The sequence below is a fragment of the Nyctereutes procyonoides genome, unplaced genomic scaffold (assembly GCF_905146905.1).
Source record: "Nyctereutes procyonoides isolate TBG_1078 unplaced genomic scaffold, NYPRO_anot_genome, whole genome shotgun sequence".
NCBI classification, from domain to species: domain Eukaryota; kingdom Metazoa; phylum Chordata; class Mammalia; order Carnivora; family Canidae; genus Nyctereutes; species Nyctereutes procyonoides.
In genome coordinates this window covers 33,757,075-33,773,629 of record NW_026575122.1, presented here as the reverse complement: position 1 = coordinate 33,773,629, position 16,555 = coordinate 33,757,075, and the positions used below count along the sequence as shown (strand labels likewise).

The 16,555-nt window shown below is 45.6% G+C and overlaps 1 long non-coding RNA gene across 2 annotated transcripts; it reads right to left on the bottom strand.

Moving 5' to 3' along the window:
* Window positions 1–70: 70 nt before the first annotated feature.
* LOC129516747 (uncharacterized) lies at window positions 71–12,158 on the bottom strand. 2 transcript variants are annotated; one of them, XR_008665862.1, is made up of 3 exons: window positions 11,924–12,158; window positions 4,979–5,149; window positions 71–2,059 (listed from the first exon to the last, which is right to left on the bottom strand). It is a non-coding gene; the product is annotated as an uncharacterized LOC129516747 (long non-coding RNA). The 2 variants fall into 2 exon arrangements; XR_008665861.1 differs by lacking the exon at window positions 4,979–5,149 and adding an exon at window positions 4,875–4,940.
* Window positions 12,159–16,555: the final 4,397 nt, after the last annotated feature.

Genomic DNA, 16,555 nt, shown 5'->3' with positions numbered 1-16,555 from the left:
CAGCACCACCCTCAAAGCTTACTCTAGTGAAGACAGACAATAATCAGAATAATTATACAATATATTAGGAAGTAAAAGTACTGTAGGGAAAAACAAAGCAAAGAAGGGTGTTCAGCAGTATGTAAAATTAGGAAATATTATATCTTCATCACAGGACAAGGAGGATTAGAGACATACAAAAAGTGTAGGGCACAAAATGAGTATTCGAAAGATGATGTTTTTAAAACTCAACTGGCTCGGTTCTGCAGAAAGCTGACACCCTGTTGCTGGTGATCTTGCCTTGAACCTCATCATCCTGGCCCAGGTTCTTAGGAAAAAGAGCTCAGAAAAGTTCAGCTCCCTGCTGAGGGTATCATTCGTACCAAGAGAACCGTGTTTCCAGACCGGGGAGCAAAGCCGGTCATCTCTTACTCCTCGTAAGTGCACAGAAGCGATGTTACACATCCTAACTTCTCTGTGTGTATGTATTTGTGCGCATGCACCAAGCACCCATGCTTGAATTCTTGCATCAGGTGGGTCCCCTTGGAAAGCTCCCTAAAAGTAAGTCTTTTGCTCACGAATGTTGGTTGCCTGCTGGAGAAGCATTCCAACTCTGCAGAAATTTTCCTGTGTTTGAGGACACTCGTGGTTTACTAGACCCAAAAGCGTTAGCATGCCCTTTAATCTTCTTGGCGTAATCTCTGTGAATACAATAACATCGATTAACACACCATGTGAAAGTAGTTAAACGGTTTTCTGTTAGTAAGGAGAGAGCGTTTTTGGAAGTTCTGACTCCAAATGTAGTCTTGTGACATATTCACTACTCACTTTTAGAAGTCCCAAGGAGCCTTCGCGACCTGACAGCTAGTGGCTTTCTGAGCAGCTAAATCTCACAACAGAATTTCACTGCGGTTGAGAAACATGCTTGACAGAGTCTGGCTTTAAGGGGCATATGGGGTTCACAAAACTCAAGCTGAGCTCTCCTGGCAGGTGCCTCAAAAAGACAGCAAGTTATGTCTGAACAGCAGGAGATGTGGAACCCAAGAGGCCCAAAGGACTGACAAAAGGAAACACGTTCTGCACATTTTAGGCTGTATGTACATAGGGAAAACCAAAGGGAGTTGCAAATATGAGCCCCAAGTGAAAATACCATGACTGCTGAGCCCGGTTTGCAGTCAAGCAGCTTGCCCCTGGGTGAGGCGCTGCAGGGTCGTAGGAAGCACAGGCTAAGGATTTTCCCAAACAGTGTGTGGGGCCGGGGAGAGGCGGCTGGTGAGACAGCAACTGACAGGTAGCTAGACGGCAGCAGTGCCGGAATCACACGTCCACAGTCCCATCTGGGGAGTGGCCGGAGCTTTCCGACAAACCAGATGGCACTTTTACACCTTGCCGGGATGATCGGACCCGAAGAAAAATAGAAACTATTGTGGAATTCAGACCTAGGCCCCGAGCAGGCTAAGCTGTTCAAAAAAATTACAATCTTCATCAACTTCCCTGCGTTTTTGTTTCCCCATCACCCAATGGATTGCAGGTCGGTTTATATTCCGGGGCCCATGGAGACGTAATCTAGAATATTCTGTTGAAGCTGGACAATCTCGCAAAGAAGTACATTTAAAGGTACTAATGTTGATTTCTTCTTTCAGATGCTTTTGTCGCCGTCTTTCCAGTGATTCAACTGATTCTTCCTTCATATCTTTTATTTTCAAAAAGAAATCTAAAAGTGTCTATCATAAATGTCTATGTAAGAAGTCGTCACTGAGGCTTTGTTACGTCATTGTTGTTTGGAAAAGGAACAATGACCCCTTGCTTCCCGTTGTATTAGTTCCGAAGCCTAGCAATACCTGGAGCGGGAAATTAAGCTTAACGTTGCCTTCCAGGGGGCAGGGAACTACGATGCAGCCGTCTTTCCAGAAGCTCCCCCGTCATGTCTTGAAGCATCATGGAAGCTTCTTGGGCATTAGCCATGCTTCATCTACACGCAGAATAGTTGCCTTGTGCCTGTGTGGGCCGTGGTTCCTCTGGTGACTTTTCTCCTCATCTTGTGTTCCTTTATTTACGCAGGTGTGAGCAATACAAATAGCTGTTGTGTAAGAGAAGGAATTATTTCTCTAAGTAGGCACTATTTCCTGTCAGCCCTTTCTGCCTCAGCGATCAGTGAAAATGGCTGTGTGTGTCCCCAATACAAGGCCGGCTTTAGCTTAGTTTATCGAATTTAAGGACTCTCAGATCCTCCAGACTATATTGAGGGAACCCCAGGGGCCTCCAAACTCCAGTCTAAGCAGTAGGGCTATAGGCCACTTGGTGGGTTAATTACAAAAGTTGTATTTGAATGTATCCTTGGAAGAGGAGGAGGAGGAGGAAGAGGAGAAGGAGGAGGAGGAGGAGGAGGAGGAGGAGGAGGAGGAGAGATAAAAAGACACAAACCATAATGGCTACAATTTATTCCACCTCAAGCTTTGAATATATCAGATCTAACTACTACCATGATAACCCTGCCAAGCAGATACACAATTACCATGGTTTCATAGTGGGGAAGGCTGGACTCACATATCAGGTAATTACACTGGAGTCCAAACTCGCATCTCCTTGAAAGCCTCTCGAGTATGTTTTGCTCCCCTGATAGATAGGATTAGCCCTAAAGCATGACCCCATGCAGCCTGTTAAGAATTCAACCAATTTAAGAAAAAAAAAATTCAACCTGTTATAAAATGGCAGCTTCTACATGACTTGTTAAATTTTATTTTGCTGGTCAAGACCGAGAGTTCTGGAGTCAGACCAACCTGGATTCTAATCCTGGCTCGCCAGTTATCTAATTGTGTGATCCTGGGGGAAATCACATAATCCCCCTATGCCTCAGTGTCCTCATCTGTCAAATGGGAACACTATATTACAGGCCTAGGGTAGTACATGACTTCCATTTGGAAAGGGGTAGGAAGGGTCCTGAAACAGTACTAATTCATTGGCAGTTACCTGTTTTTAGTATGAACACACACATATACACGCAGTTCTTAATGGAGGTTGATTGAAATGGCTGAAAGGGGGTCATGTAGCAAAAAACACTACACTGTCAGTTTGTTCTCAGGAATAGAAAAACTAGCCATACAAGATCTTGAAAAATGACATTTTGAGAAGAGTCAGTTGCTTTACCATCCCCTTAGCTAGTGATGTAAAGAGCCCAGAAATTGCAGTTTCTCGGTGTATTGAGACGTGGATGTCTCCCACCCCACCCCCCATCACTGCCAGCTCAGGCCAGTCCTGTCTTCTTCTTCTTCTTCTTTTCTTTTCTTTTCTTTCTTTTCTTTTTCTTTTCTTTTCTTTTCTTTTCTTTTCTTTTCTTTGTTAAGATTTTATTTATTTAGAGTTAGAGCAGAGGAGGAGCAGAGGGAGAGGGACAAGCAGACTCTGCACTGAGCATGTAGCCCAATGAAGGGCTCCATCCCACAACCCTGAGATCATGACCAGAGTCAAAATCAAGAGTCCCGGGCCTAAGTGACAGAGCCACCCAGGCGCCCTGCAGGCTCGCCCTGTTAGCTTCATGTCCTGCAAGAGGGGGATTGGGAGTTTACCTGCCCCAACGATGTAACCACCATCTCTCCATGATCTGGCTTCTCTGTCTCCGAACCTGTTTCTCTACTGCGTCCCCAAGCTTTTAAGACCTCCTTGCATCTAAGAAACCTCACCTTGGGGCGCCTGGGTATCTCAGGCGGTCAAGCGTCTGACTTAGGCTCACATCATGATCTCAGGGTCCTGGGATCGAGCCCTGCATCCTTGGGCTCCACATTCAGTGGACAGTCTGCTTCTCCCTCTCCCTCTTCCCCTCTCTCTGCCCCTCCCCCTGCTGCTGCTGCTCTCTCTCTTTGTCTCTCTCTCTGTCAAAAAAATAAAATCTTTTAAAAATAAAAAGAAAGAAAGAAAGAAAAGAAAGAAAGAAAGAAAGAAAGAAAGAAAGAAAGAAAGAAAGAAACTTCATCTTCTGGTAGGATCTAAAAAAAAATATTTCTATTACTGAAATTGGTGGTTGTCAGAGGAAGTATGCTAGGACCCTCGATCTTGCAGCCCACTTCCATGTGTAACCAAGCAGCCTCCAGCCCTGGACCCTGCAAACCCCACCCCCCCTCATTTCACCTAGGTTCCTGCCCCCATGAGATTATAAACTCTGCTGATTTTGATTTGGGAACATTGCTGCCTTTCCTTTAGGACGACCCTCTCATGCAAGGTACTGGTAGTCAAAGCACCGAGGGTAGAGAGAAAAACCTTTCCCCAGCCACACACAGTTTGCATGAGCTGTCCTTAGCTGCTGAAATGCAATTTTTTACTTGTTAAACTTGGTATGAGATTTATTTCTATAGTGAGAGTGAGGTTGAGTGCAGTGAGGAGTGTGACGTAAACAGGAGCCCTAACCACTAGAGACCTGTGATTTTTATCAAAGGAATCTGACATTTATTCTATCACCAAACTGGTTCAGAAGCAAAGGGTCCGAAAGACATAATGCCCAAATCCTGTCTTTCATAATTCTGATTTAAATGATGTAAGGGGATGGGGAGTCCCAGGTATGGGTAGGGCTCAAAAATCCCTCAGGGAATTCTCATATGCAACCTGAGCTGAAAACCAGCATCTGGCTTACACGGATCTACAGCACCTGTTCCCCATCAATCCGCTTGCCTAGGGGGAGGTTTCCAGCCAGACCAGAGGGTCTCGAATGTTGAGGAACACCTTGGAGGTACTTGCTCGCTGTTCACAGGCCTCGCAGGCCTCTAACTCGAGGACCCTGATTCAGAATGTCTGGAGAGAGGTCCCAGGCAACTCTCTTATAATCCAGCAGCCAAGAATGGCTCATACAGGTGGGCAGACTTTGGAAAGCTCCGAATGATATCCCAGACAGCCAGGTTGCTCACCTGTCAGATCTAGGCAAGAAGTATAGAAATGTTTTGGACGGTTACCTCTACGCACAAACGTCAGAACTGCGTAACAGAAGAATACAATGTTAAACATAACTAACCTGCTTGCCCTTGAGAGCTCGATTCTTGAATTGGCACGCACCCTGGTTTCTTTGCACAAGGCCTGCAACTGTACCCAGAACCGCCTGTGGATTGACCTGATAAGAATGTTTCTCTTGAAAACAGCATCAAGTTCTTGAGCACCCACCGTGTGTCTGGAACTGAAATGATTGCTGGGGACACGTGGAGATCAGAGTTAGACCCTGGTGTCACAAAAAGTTAAGTCTGAGTGGTTGGGTTAGACTCATGTCCAGGTAGCTAGAATGCAGTGATAAATAGGGTCATTGCAGCAGAAGGGAAGTACTATGTATGGAGAGGGAAGCAAAAGGAGCACATGGCTCATGGGCCTTGGATGTTACGAAGTGTCCCAGAGAAGACAGTATCTGAGTTAGATCCCCATGGATAAGCCGATTCCCCCCGCCCCCCACCCCCAGAAGGGGCAGGAGAAGAAAGGCACTCTAAGCTGGAGAGACAGGTGGCATGAGCAAAGGCTTGGAGCCATGGACGTGCATGACAACTTCATGGAGGGCACAGAGCAGCAAACACATAAGAAACTTCGTTTCAAGCCAGATGGTAATGGACTTCGGATGCTAAGGCTAAGGAGTTTGGCATTTTTCATTAGGCAGCGAGAAGTCATCAAAGATATTTATACAAGGGTGTGACATGATTTCAGCGTATGATTCTGATAACAAAGAAGTGAGTAGATTGCAGGGGAGAGAAAAACCAGATGCAGGAAAGCCAATTACAAAGCAGTTGCAATTGTCCAGGAAAATGATGCTATAGCCCACAGGCGTCCTGTTCCTAAAATAACGTACTCACCATCCTGCTTCATTTTATTTCCCTTATTTCTGGGGCTAGAAAAATCACTTAGCCCTTCTGTGACTCAGAACCCCTCCCTATTAATAGAGGATGACAAAATACTTACCTTCCCTCACATTGGGAGGTATGTGAGATGCTTATAATTGTAGCCAGGAAAGAGGGGGCAATGTTATTCTAAATGCCACTGCTATAATTCCGCTCCCGGAGAGGAACTGCCTTTTGCCTCTTACTTTTTGTTATAAAAATTCCAGCCTCCCAGGCGCCTGGGTGGCTCAATTGGTTAAATGTCTGACACTTGATCTCAGCTCAGGTCTTGATATCAGAGTTGTGAGTGTAAGCCCTGTGGTGAAGCCTACTTAAAAAAAAAAATTCCAGCCTCCCAGTAAAGCTGAAGGCCGATGAAAGCATCAGAAGCGCTCCCTGGAGGGAGGAGGCTGCAGCAGTTAGTTTCAGGGGCTCACAGCCCGGAAGTGGTATTTCTGATAAAAGGGGCCCTTACCTTTAGGATGAAAATGCCACTGCAACCTGTTTGGCTGCAGAAGTGACATTTTGTAAAGAGAGCCTGTCACCTCGTCGTTTTTCATTACAAACAAAAGTGTAAGGACTGCTGCTCCTATCGTGCGTGTTGTGGCAGTGGGGGTGGGGAGCATCCGATGTTCAGGGATGGGGTGACACAGGGCCGTTCAACTGGAATGCTGGGCATGAGGCTTTCAGGTTGTGCTCACCTTCTGGGTCTCGGAGTCTGTCCTCAAAGCAAAGAGCACCTGGCCATGCCCTTTCCACCTGCTGCCCGGCCCTTTCCCACAACCAGATCTCCAATTCACCACCCTGGACTGCACCAGAACTCTCTCCTCTCTTTGGAAAAGTATCATGGGTATCTATCACAGAAAGCACTAGTGAGAAAATGCTTGAAATTTTGCCAAAATCACTTTGTCGTCTACCTTTTTAAAAAATATATATTTTATTTATTTATTCATGAGAGACACAGAGAGAGAGGCAGAGACAAAGGGAGAAGCAGGCTCTCTGTGAGGAACCTGATGCGGGACTCGATCCCAGGACCCCGGGATCATGACCTGAGTCGAAGGCAGATACTCAACCACTGAGCCACCCAGGCGCCCCTGTCTTCTACCTTTTAAAAAGTCCATGCTCGGGCTACCTGCTGAGTTGGTGCAAGATATTCTGAAGGATAGGAAGATAAATCACACCGAGACACTCCCTTCCAAGAGCTAACAGGTGGGATTGTGACATAAGAGAGAATATTACAAAGATAGCATCCGGCATGCTATTAGGACAATTCAAAGTTCCAGATCCAAAAGGCTGGTCATGTTGGGTGACTGACGTGATAGTCCATCCATCCAGAGTCCTTCCCTTTATATATGACAACCAAGTGGTTGCAGAGTGATACAGCAAGGAGACATGTCAGGAACACATAAAGAGAAGATAATAAATGCTTCTTTCTCAGGTATGTTCACCTGAGTTCTCTTTAATGAAATACTTGCTCTGGTACAATAAATTATTCTAATTCATTGGTTCTCTCCTAATATACACTTCTTGGAAAACTTACTGGTAAACTTTGTACCAAAGCAATTGAGAGATTACAAATCACAGAAGAAGAATTATTTTTAATCCCTATACAAATAGATCATATTCTAAGGGCAGTTAAAAATATCACAATATCACAGTCTGCCTTTACACCTACTCGTCCATTACTCGTTAGATTCCTTTACTACAAAGGGCTCCAGGAAAAAACTAGAAACATAGCTGTGCTGACAACAAAGAGTCAGTTATAAAGGGAAAGTAGAAAAGATTTACCCATTTGTTAATAATGTAGCCATGTGCTAATTTAATTTCTGCTTCAGACAGAAATTAAATTAGCAAGGTGACATTCACTTCTGGAAAAAAAAACAGAAATTAAGGAAGGAAAAGAATTTAAAAAAAATAAAGAAAGGAAGGAAGGAAGGAAGGAATGTGCAAGCCACAGACTGGGAGAAAATATTTGCAAAAGACACATCTCAGAAAGGACTGTTACCTAACTTGAAACTCAGCAGTAAGAAAATGAACAACCTGATTAAAAAATGGGCTAAAGACCTTAATGGACACCTTCCAAAGAAGATATACAGATGGCATATGAAGAGATTCTTCACATCCAATGTCAGCAGGGAAAAGCAGATTGAATCAACAACGAGATGCCACTGCACACCTATTAGAAGGGCCAACACCCAGAACGCTGGCATCACCAGAAGCTGGTGAGGATGTGGAGCAACACAAACTCTCCTATGTTGCTAGTAGGAATGCAAAATGGTGCGATCACTCCAGAAGACAGTTTGGCAAATTCCTAACAAAATTAAACATACCCGTATCATATGATCCAGCAGTCACGCTCCTCAGTCTTCACCCAAAAAGTTGAAGACATGTTCACACAAAACTTTGCACACGGATGTTTGTAGTGGCTTTATTCAAAATTGCCAAATCTTTAGAAGCAACCAAGACGTCCTTGGGTCGGTGAATGGATAAATAAACTGTGATTCATCCAATGGAATCTTATTCAGCACCAAAAAGAAATGAGCTATCAAGCTATGAGAGGCCATGGAAGAAACTTATATGCATATTGCTAAGTGAAATAAGCCAACCTTAAAAAGCTACATACTCCGGGAGTCCAACTATAGGACACTCTTGAAAAGCAAAACTATGGAGATAATAAAATAAAATAAAATAAAATAAAATAAAATAAAATAAAATAAAATAAAAAATCAAGTGACTGCCCATGGTTATGGGAGGGGGTGATGAATTGGTGGAACACAGGATTTTTTAATCAGTGAAACTATTCTATGTGATACTGTAATGGTGAATATGTCTCATTATACATTTGTCAAAATCCACAGAAAAGTACGCCATCAAGAGTGAACCGTTATGTAAACTGCAGACTGTGGGTGATAATGATGCGTTGATATAAGCTCATCAATTATGGTAACAATGATGTGTCTATGTAAGCTCATCAATTATGATAAGTTATGTTGATATAAGCTCATCAACACCATGCTGGTGCTGGATGTGGATAATGGGGCAGGCTGTGCATGAGTGGGGATGGGAAATATAAAAAAAAAAATCTCTGGACTTCCTGGTCAGTTTTGATATAAACCTAAAGCTGTTCTAAAAAACAAAGTCTACTTAAAAACAACAACAACAACAACGTGTATGCTCCTGTCAGCAGATTTGGAACTACAGGGACCAGTTCTCCCTGCATTAGATGAGAGCCCCCTCTCGAATGTCTCCATGTGTTACAGAGTGTTTTCTTCTCTTGAAAAGAGAAGAAAGCATTAGTGAGTTCAATACGGACAGGTGATACGTGTGCGTGGAGTAAAATTCCAAAGGGAAGAAGTGATATACTGTAGAGGTCGGCCCTCCCAGCTATCTAGCTCTTCTCTCTAGAGCCAACCACTGTTAACTAGTTTCTGGGTACCTGCCCAGAGTCTGCACCTGTATACGCGTACACATTTAGTATTATTGATGTTCTCATCACAGAACTGTGGCAGCCTAAACACACAGGGGTGCAGTTTGATTTTTCACCGAACACATTTTGGAGATGGGTTCATATCAGGAAACATAGAGCTTCCTCATTCTTGTTTTTTTTTCCTTGTTCTTGTTAATGGCTACGTAGTATTCCATCACGTGGGCACGCATGGCCTAATCTTCCCATCAACAGATATTGAAGTTGTGCAGGATCTTTTTTGCTACTGCAAGCAGTGACTGCACTGAATACAGTCTTGTACACATTTATCCCCTTTCTATGTGAGTATATCTGCAGGATACATTCTTTTTTTAAAAAATTTTTTACGATAGTCACACAGAGAGAGAGAGAGAGAGAGAGATGCAGAGACACAGGCAGAGGGAGAAGCAGGCTCCATGCACCGGGAGCCCGACGTGGGATTCGATCCCGGGTCTCCAGGATCGCGCCCTGGGCCAAAGGCAGGCGCTAAACCGCTGCGCCACCCAAGGATCCCTGCAGGATAGGATACATTCTTAAAAGTGCAATTGCTTGGTCAGAGTATATGAGTTTATAATGTTGCTAGCTCTCACCCAGACCCCCCAGTCAGAGATTGTATGAGTTTGCATTCCCACCAGTGATATTTTTCCTCCATAGCTTACTGACACAGCGTGCTTTCAGATATCTTGCCAATCTGATAGATGAATATCAATATCTCGTGGTAACTTTTTTTTTAAGATTTTATTTATTTATTTGAAAGAGTGCTCAGAGTGGGTGCAGGCAAGAGAGAGATAGCATGAGCGGGGTGCAGGGGGAAGGGAGCAGGGTCAGTGGGTGAGGGAGCTGGATGCGGAGCTCGATCTCAAGACCCCAGGATCGTGACCTGAGCCAAAGGTAGACGTCTAACAGACTGAGCCACCCAGGCGCCCCTCCCGTGGTGACTTTACTGTGCATTTCTCTTATTAAGAAGAGTCAGGAAGAGCATCTTTTTGTGTATTTAAAAGCTGTACGATTGCCTTTCCTGTGAACCATCTATTCACATTCTTTTTTTTTAAGATTTTATTTATTTATTAATGAGAGATAGAGAAGAGAGGCAGAGACACAGGCAGAGGGAGAAGCAGGCTCCATGCAGGGAGCACAATGCAGGACTTGATTCAGTCTCCAGGATCACACCCCAAGCCGAAGGCAGTACTAAACCGCTGAGCTGCCCTCTATTCACATTCCTTACCCATCTTTGATTGCCAAAAAAAAAAAAAAAAAAAAAAAAATCAGTAAAATAAAAATCCTATCTTATTTTTGACATCTTACTTTTGACCAAAATATTACGTTCATTGTAGCCACTGAACTTAAATACCATTAATCAATCATTACTTTCGAACAGAAAACACCAAGAGACACTTGATAACTCCCAAAGCACATTCTCATCCAAAACTCACTGCTGCCTGACTTTTCCTTCTCAACTCATTCTAAATCTCCTGTCCTAATTAAAACTGCTCTCACTCCTTAGAATTGCTCAGGGTTAAAGAGCCCTGGTTTTTGTTTTGTTTTAATCCCAGAAGGGTTGTTTGTCTTAAGCTCTGCCTCAGCCATTATTATCTATGCAAACCTTCTGAGGAATTTTAGCTCATTAAGATAACATCCCTAACCTCCTCGCCAAGCATTCACAGGACCTGCCTTCTGCCCAAGCGGAAAGGGAAGGGTGATGGCACCAAGCATCTACAAGCTTTTATCGTCATCCCCCAGTTCCCTCCATGAGAGGAGATGAGCTGACCCATTAAACAGAGAAGTGGAAAAGTCCCTCGACTTCTCTTTCTCAGGCTGGGGAAGACTTGTGACACCAAAGGGTCTTGTTGACGCTCCCCAACCATCACATTGCTCTGGGCAGCTGATGCTCTTTAGCTGCTGATTACAAGATACATATTTTACATGATGTCCTGAATCAAAAGGATTTTGAATATTACTCTGAACTGACTCTATCACAAGTACGTATCAAGGAATTTGCTGTAAGTGAAATGGGAGGTAAGGACATAATGAAGGTATAAGATACCATCGGGGATAATAAGATGGAGATCAGGAAGTAGGTTTGTAAATAGCAGGGTGGATATATGGGAAAAGCCACTGTCTGTTGTCCTGGTTCTCCACCCCACGCTGGGCAGAAGCAGTCGATCTGAGAAAAGAGCGACTATATCATATCCAATCCTACAATCCTATTGCGATGAGGGGGGAAAAAAAAGAACACAAACAAACAAAACTAAAACAACTCATTCACAGGAAAGTTAGGTGAATGCAATTCAGGAAACATATTCTCAACCCCGACACACTTCATTGGACCAGCTCTAGGTAATCTTAGTAGGGATTATAGATCTCCATTCATCTTTCTAATTAGGAAGAAAATAAACTATAAGCAGGAGGCCAGATTGAAGCTATAATGTGATTTAAAAAAAAGAAAATAATTATCTTGGTCAAATTTTCTAGAAAATAAAACCAGAGGCAAAGATCCCTTGTGAAGCCTGTGTTGGAAGGTGCAATCTCAAGGCTTCAAAAGCGAGAGAAAGGGAGAGAAAGTGGGGAAAGAAGGAATGCGGATGCCAGGTGGCATGTCAAGGAACTGGTAATAACCCCACAAGGAAATTTGCGAATTTACTTGCTTGTCCTCCAAGTCACCTTGAGGCAGTTCCTCGGGGTGGGGGAGATGATCCTCAGCTGCCTGGAAGCCATGGGATGGGACCTGCCATCCAGAAGGTACGAGAGCCTCATCAGCTCAGACCCGGCCCCGGAGCAGGCCCTGGCTCCTGTTGCAGCAGGTAAGGTCTCTCCAAAGCTGCACCCTCAGGGCTCTGTCCTTTCAGGAGGAGGCCGAAGCCCGGGGATCAGGTGGGGCTGGGGAATGTCGAGAGGCACAAAATTTAGTCCAGTACGGTCATGTTTTAAAATTGTGAAAAATAATTGTAAAGCTTTTTAGGATTCAAGAATTAGTGCTTTTGTGAAGGTTGAGACGAAGGACTTTCAGAGAAATGAGTCACCCAGTCATAATGAGTATGGGGGTAGAAATTCTATTATTAATGGGATTTATGATTGAAGAAAGATTGTTTATGGTTCTTCAGATGGGTTTCTGGACTGAGTTTACTCACTCTTACTCAGATGATTTTTATTACTAAGGATCATTTTTAAAAGAATGTTTGTTAATTTTAAAAACGCTCCAACCACAACGCTCTGTTTCCAAATGGTCTATAATTTGTGCTAAGAAGTATTTTTCAACTTCTACACACCAAGGAGAAAGGTGACAAGCTCTTATCCCTCTGCACATTTGTGTGCACACAACCGGGTCCTGTAGTACGGTGCTAGGGTCGGGAGGGCAGATGGCAGCGATGGAAACAGGGAAACAGCAATGGAAGAGAGTCTATCTGTGAAGTGAGTTTCATAAATCTAAAGATAAAATACCAAACCACTTATCCTAGCAGATACATCCAGGTGACCCTTGGAAATTTTAAGTAGAAGTAACAGGAGGGCCTACATGAAGTTCTGAAAAAAGTTGATCAAATTGTGTATTCTCTTGAATTCTTGGGTTTCTAGAACCTTAGTTCAGCTATCCAAGTGGAACCGCCCCAGTTGGTGTCATCTCCATACTTACAGCAAGAGGTACCTTCAAGAGCAACACATGGGCACTTGTCTCCGAGGTCAAAATATCTTCATGTCCTTTTCATGCGACACCCCCCCCCAGAGCCCCACCAAGAACAATCTGGGTTTCCCTGCCTCTATGCATAGTTTACCTGAATCTGCATCTCCCCGCAGCTTCCCTATAGGCGTTTGCCAATCCCTTATGAGGTCAGGAGCTTGCCCTGTGACATGGAGAGAATATTTATGTAGTTACATCACATCCTGCGGGGCAAAGGAGACAGCGTGAGAAAGTCTGTTGCCACTAAGTGTCTGTAGTTTGTCCCTTGCGAAGGTTTCATGTCAAAACCTGGACGAGAGGCTAGATGGTCGGGGCCTGAGTTTTCCACTCTCTCCCTGGAGCTCGGATGTCTGAGAGGGATCCGTGTGGCTGTGGGTTTGCATGTTAGCACCTGAAAGAGGGCGCAGCCCCCACCCTGGAATGAATGTACTCTTCCAAAAGGATTCATTTCCAGAGGGTGGTGGAAGGAACAACAGACACAGCCCTGTGCCCACACACACCGCCATCTGCCGTTCCAACCACATGTCTCTGCCCCCCGTTTCCTGCAAGTGATTCATCTATTCTTTTTCTCCTTCTTCAAAGATAACTGTGTAGGCATTTAAGGAGGGGGTTGGGGGGGAAAGTCATTAAGAAAAGTGGAATCCGGAGTTCTGGGGGTGAGGTAGAGCCGATTAAATAGTCTGGAATTTCACAAAGCAAGCTGGGCGGGTGCGGACTCTGGGCCTCCTCTCTCCCACTGGTGCATCATTTCGCAACAGCTTATCAGCACCCATCAGCGGCAACGGCTGCAAACTGGGAGCAAACTGGGAGCAAACTGGGAGCCCGGAGCTGCCAAGGAGCAGAGAAGAAGGGCAGAAGTCAGGAAGAGGATTTGGGATTTCCCGGGGCGCTGCTCCTCTTACCTGCTGGCGTCCTCGGCTTCGGTCTCTAATTTTCTCTAATTTCACACTAATGATTTAGATCTCTGTGACTTTTAAGTTTTCATTTAAATTCCAGGTGGTGGGGACGCCTGGGTGGCTCAGGGATTGGGCATCTGCCTTGGCTCAGGGCCTGATCCCGGGGTCCTGGGATCGAGTCCCTGCATGGAGCCTGCTTGTCCCTCTGCCTCTCTCTGTCTGTGTCTCTCATGAATAAATAAATAAAATCTTTAAAAATAAATAAATAAACTCCAGGTGGTGAACATACAGTGTGATATTAGTTTCAGGGGTACAAGATCGTGATGCAGAGCCTGGTGGTCCCCACAACAAGTGCAGCCCTGGGAAAACTGCAGACCCTTGGTGCATCTGCGTGCATCCTCGGGCAGGGGCCGGGAGAATCTTCTGGGTGTCCGCCCAGCACATGTGCTGCGGCCCCGAGCGCCGTGGGTGTTTTAGATCGGTAGATTCGAAAGCTGCCTCCACGTGAGGCTTTGAAGGAGACCCTGGGCACCAGCCAGAGAAGGTGGTGATGGCCCGGGTGCTAGACCCCAAAGGGTGCTGGTGGCGATGGGCAGGTGGGGAGAGGACGAGCGCATCCCAAAGGGGTGATCCATGGGTAGCTGCTGAGTTGGCCTCAAGCTGGAGGCTCGGACTTGGCTCTGCTTCCAGCCTCCAGGACAGGCGGAGAGGTGCTGAGCCTGTGGCAATCTCAGGGGCTCGCAGGTACCTTGAGGGATGCAGCCGCCGACCTCGGGGGGCAGGGGAGAGACTGAGAGGCCGAGGCATTCAAGGTGCTCCGCGTGGCCCTCGCCCCAAGGTGGAGGGTAGTTATCCCAGGACCAGGAAACCTCCCTATCACTTCACTTCAATTTCTGCCACGACCCACACCTGAGAGTTAGCAAGGAAAAGCACTCCTAGGGGAAGTAGGGAGCTGGGGCCAATTCCGGGGAGGCTTCACCCATCAGGAAAGGCAGGGTAGGCATCCCGTGGGACCTGCCAGGAGGACTGCATGGGACATCATCTCCTTGTTAGTGGAAGACCCAGGGTGGGGGGAGAGCAGAGGGACAAACAGAGCCTGATCACACCTTCCTCCCAACCCCCAGTGGCCTCGACCTCCCCCGAGGCAAGTGGAAGGCCCGAGGAATGAGGAATTCCACTGCTTAATAGAATAAACAGATCCCAGATCAGATCGAGCTCTTAAAATGTTAGCCTAATGCCTCCATTTTCTTATCTGTATAATGGGTATTATAATAGCCCTTACATCTTGGGTTGCTGCGAAGACGAAATAAGATAATCCCCCCGGGGGATGGAGGACAGAAGGCCCGGACAGTCAGCAAGCAGGACACAAACGTTAGCTACTGTTAACGTTCCGCATTTAATTATTTTTGTCAGCATATGGAATTGTCAAGCATCACTTCATTCATTACTTTAATTATCAATTGATTCGTTTGAATTTAACACACACTTGCTCACTTAGTCACTCTACTTATTTATCATCAGATATTTATTGAGATCTTGCACTGGGATGGGCCCATGCTGGGCTCCAGAGGTGCCAAGACTCATTTGGCGAGAAATCTGAAGGCTGATGGGGAGAGAGATGGGTGAAGGACAGCAGGGCAGGACAAAGTGTACTAAGTGTAATAACCGAGAGCTGTGTAAAGTGCTCCTGGAACCCACCGGGGCCTGGGAGGGCTTCACACAGAAGATGCTCTTTGAACTGCATCCCGAAAGATGAGCAGCCTGAGGAGTCTGGGCTGTGAATTTCAGATAACAAAAACAACTTGCAGAAAGGGTCCACACTTCCAGTTAGAAAAGAAGTCCTGGGGACATCACGTATAGCATGATGAGCACGGGTAATAATACTCTTTTGCATAATTGAAAGTTGCTGAGAAAGTAGATATTGAAAGTTAAAAAAAAGAAAGAATAAAGAAAGAAAGAAAGAAAGAAAGAAAGAAAGAAAAAGAAGAAGAAGAAAGAAAGAAGAAAGAAAGAAAAAAAAGAAAGAAAGAAAGAAAGAAAGAAAGAAAGAAAGAAAGAAAGAAAGAAAGAAAGAAAAAGAAAGAAAGAAAAGCAAAGAATGAAGTTGTGGAAACAAAAGGGCTGGGGGCCACGAGGACTTTGGTGTGGGCGGTGTCCCGCCATCCACCGGGCACCCCGCCCTGGAATCAGGCTCGACCTTTGGCTGGGGTAGAGAGCCCCACCTGTCGCCAGGCCCCAGCCCAGGTGCTGAGCCCACGTCTCCCCTTGGGCCGAGGAAATACAAGCAGTTCACCTAGCTCATTGTCTGTCTGGTCAGCCAGGCTTTGGAGTGTCTTCTGAGCTCCTGCTTCGTTGACCCCAGAGAGGTGTCCACTTTATTCCTGCCACAGGCTCTACCTAGTAATTCCAGTCCTCATTCCTAAAACTGGAATCCTGCCTTTTTGGCCCTCCCCAGAGCTTGGGGGCTCTTCCCAAACCCTGTCCTTGGCCCTGGGGCTCCCTCTGGGTTGCTTGGTCCATCGATGGTTATTGGCCGCCAGATTCCTCCTCTTTGCCCTCCTTGGGGTGGCCTCCCAATGGCCTCCACATGGCTGACTTGCCTCTTTCCTGCCTCAACAAAAACTCCCGTCTACAACTGTTCCAACCGCCTGGCAACACTGCCCTCAGAACCTTCACATCAGCGAAAGTGGTTTGGCTCACCACT